The sequence below is a fragment of the Suncus etruscus genome, chromosome 1, assembly GCF_024139225.1.
Source record: "Suncus etruscus isolate mSunEtr1 chromosome 1, mSunEtr1.pri.cur, whole genome shotgun sequence".
Lineage (NCBI taxonomy): Eukaryota > Metazoa > Chordata > Mammalia > Eulipotyphla > Soricidae > Suncus > Suncus etruscus.
The window spans coordinates 78,317,726-78,321,589 of NC_064848.1; the positions used below are offsets into that span (position 1 = coordinate 78,317,726).

The 3,864-nt window shown below is 33.7% G+C and overlaps 1 pseudogene; it reads left to right on the top strand.

The window, feature by feature from the left end:
• The first annotated feature begins 3,390 nt into the window (after positions 1-3,390).
• Positions 3,391-3,507, top strand: LOC126032475 (uncharacterized; annotated as a pseudogene).
• Positions 3,508-3,864: the final 357 nt, after the last annotated feature.

Consider the following 3,864-nt stretch of genomic DNA (forward strand, 5'->3'; position numbering starts at 1 on the left):
AAAAATATAGTCACACAGTTTGTGGCAACTTGAATTGAAGGGTATCATGCTGATTGATATAAGTCAGAGACCAAAGGAAAAACATAAGATGATATTATCTACAGTATATAAAGAAAGTCAAGAGTGCAGACAATATCAATAATGAACCTTGGACTCTGTATTATAGACCCAGTTTTGGAGTAGGGACAGGAATAGGGTGAACTATTATGTTGACATGAAGTAGCATGGAAACATAGCTAGTGTGTCTGGAACACTTGGGTGTTGGATAATGGGGATGATAATACCAAAGCCAAAAAGTTTCATCAACCAATAATGAGGGAATGAGTACGGGAAGGAAAGTTGTACCAGAGGTAATAGAGGAAGAGAGTCAGAAGGTCATAAGCACTTAAGTGGTGATATTGTTCAGTAACTGCATATGAATACTATCAACTTAAATACTACTATTTAAGTTAGGTAAGTCCTATTATTTAATTCATAGTAAAAATATGTAACAAGATGTAAAACTTAGACAAAGATACAAAATTTAGGTATTTTAAATGAAAGAGGTGATATGTTATATAAAACATGAGTATAAGAGAAAAAACTAAAAAAAGTACAGTACCAGATTCTTATGCAGCATGTCAAAGAATGTATTTAAAAATTAAATACTAAATAGAAGTCTAGTTTAAGATAAAGGACAACAAGCATATGATATGATAAAACATAAAAAGAAGATAAACTAGATCATATAAAGTACAGTAATTATGAAATAATAAAACAATATGCTACCTTCTTTGGGAGAATAAAAGGAAATTTAATATACAAAAGGCTAACTTTCCCTACACCAAATAATGAATGTGAATTTGAGATAAAAATTTTGGCCCTTTGACTTTAGATCTAAATTTTTTTTCTTTAGATCTAAAATTTAACTTAACGGACGGGTGGTGTATAAAATCTTCTTGCAGACAAAGTTAAATTTTATAATGCTTATTTCTTTCAAATGCATTTATAGATTTAATTAATTTCACATAAAAATCTCTGTAGAATTCTTTACAACTTTTTCAAGTGATTTATAAATTTAGCCTAAAAGACCTAAAATAATTAGAGTGATGAATGACTAGTGAACTATATATTAAATATCAGTGCTGGAGAGACAGCACAATAGGCAGGGCATTACCTTGCACATGGCAGACCCAGCTTCAGTCCCCTGTGTCGTCCCCTGAACCCACCAGGACATAGCCAGGAGTAAGCTCTGAGCACTTCCAAATGTGGTCTGCAAACAAACAAACAAACAAAAAACAAAAAAACCATAAATGTGAATAAATAAGCAATAATTTAAGTATTAAGATAGTCTCATCAAATTGAGAACAGAAATGAAATAGAAGTGAAATGTATTACATATGAATTATAAAGCACCATAATTAACAAACACTATTAAGTATCTAGTTAGATTGTTGCTATTGCTGTGACTTATTTATTATCACACTCTATAGTGAAATTGCTACTGTGCAATTTTAGTTATTAACTAAGTCATGAAATTCAAGATAGTCTGATTTGACCACCTAAGTTAGAAAAACATGTTAAACTGATAATAGCAAACCATGAGAAATTATTTACAGCAAACATAATACTGGCCAACATACTATAGAAATAACACATACAGGGTTCGAGAATTCGGAGACACTCGAAGATAAACATATAAAACTGTGGTAAATGTTCAAGTATGCTAGTTTAGTTTTTGTATTTTTAGTGTAGCATTTTAAAAAATATGCTGTAAGAGACTCCTATGAAGTTATCTCTATTCATTATTAGTGCATGGTAGAAAAACACAAACCTTTTAGAAAGCAATATAACAAAAAGATGATGAATAAATATAAAAACTAGACATTTATTTAAAGTGAATTCTTGGGGCCGGGCGGTGGCGCTAAAGGTAAGGTGCCTGCCTTGACTGCGCTAGCCTCGGATGGACCGCGGTTCGATCCCCCGGCGTCCCATATGGTCCCCCAAGCCAGGAGCGACTTCTGAGCGCATAGCCAGGAGTAACCCCTGAGCGTCACCGGGTGTGGCCCAAAAGCCAAAAAAAAAAAAAAAAAAAGTGAATTCTTTCAGGACTTTAAAGAGGACTTAATGCCAATCCTTTCAAACAGTTCCAGGATACTGAAGAAATAGATACACACCCCCAAACACTTTATCTGAAGCTAACATCACCCTGATTCAAAAACAATTAGGCAAGAAAAAGATATCAAGGACATCTACATAGAAAAGGAATAAGTCACATGAAAAAATGCTCAACATCATTAATTATCAGGGAGATAGAAATCAAAACACTGGAATATAACCTCACACCAGAGACTGACACACAGCATAAACAACAACAACAACAACAACAACAACAACCAGTGCTGCTGTGGATGCAGGGAAAAAAGGAGTCATTTATGTTGGTAGGAATGTTGACTGGTTTAGCTTTTTGGAAAACAATAGGGATATTCTTCAAAAAACTAGAAATTGAACTTTCATATGATCAAGCAATACCACTTCTACTAATATTTCCTAGGAATCCAAAAACACAATGTAGAAAAGCCCTCTGCATTCCTATGTTCATTGAAGCACTATTTACAATAGCCAACATCTGGAAACAACCCAAGTGCCCAAGAACAGGTAAGTGATAAAGAAACTTTGGTGCATCTACATAATGAAATATTATGCAGCTATTAAGAAAAACAAAGTCATAAAATTTTCTTATATATGGATGGATATAGAGTATTATGCTGAGTGATATGAGAGTCAAAGGGATGGAGATAGAATAATTTCACTTATTTGTTGGATATTAATATACATAATAATATTCAGAGACAATGGAGATGAGGGTTAGGAGCACCAGACCTTGATAGGAAGCTTGCCACAAATAGCAGGGAGTGTAATTAGTGCAGAGAAGGAATCTCTATGACAATGATAGCTGGAACTGACCACTGGACAAGAATGGGGTGCCGAAAGTGGATAAAGTAATATGCATAGTAGCTCTTCATTAACAATAGTGCAAACTACAGTGTCTAAAAGGGAATACAAAGGAAAAGAGAAAGAAAGAGAGAAATAAAATGCCTGCCCCAAGGTAGGCAGTGAGGAGGGGGTGAGAGAAACTGGGGACATTGTTGATGGGAAATGTGCAATGTGGCTGTGAATTGTTTATTTTATGACTTAAACTCAATGACAAACTACTTTTAAACTGTGATTTAAAAAGAAAACCCTTAGAAAGAGGTAGAGTAGAAAGCCTGTTTAGAGTACAGGCCGGTGTGGGGTGGGGAGGAGGGACACTTGGGATATTGGTGATGGGAATGTTGCACTGGTGAAGGGTTATATATATATATATATACATATATATATATTTATATATATATTTTAAAGAAAAGATAAGGCTTCCCAATGCTTACCACAGGTTGTGTTCTTTACACTGACTGTATAGAAAGAGGAGGTACCCCATCTACACCTCAACTCAGGCCCTTTGGTTTGTACTGTGAATGGGGGACAAAATAAATAAATAAATAAAAAGAAAACCTCTATTATGAGCAACCTTGTAACTACAGTGTTTAAATAAAGTAAAAAGGAAAGTAAGAAGCCAAACTTTATTTGCAGATGATATGATACTTTAAGAAATCCTAAAGATTGTAAAAAAGCTTCTAGAAACAATATATCTGTATAGTAAGGTGACAGACTCCAAGATTAATTCACAAAAACATATAGCCTTTCTATATACAAATAATGGAAAAGAAAAAAGATTAAAAATCTGTTTCACAGTCATGCCTCAGAAAAACAAGTACCTCATAATCACCAAACTAAAAAGGAAAAAGAACTATTCAAAGAAAACTACAAAACATTACTTCAAGAAAT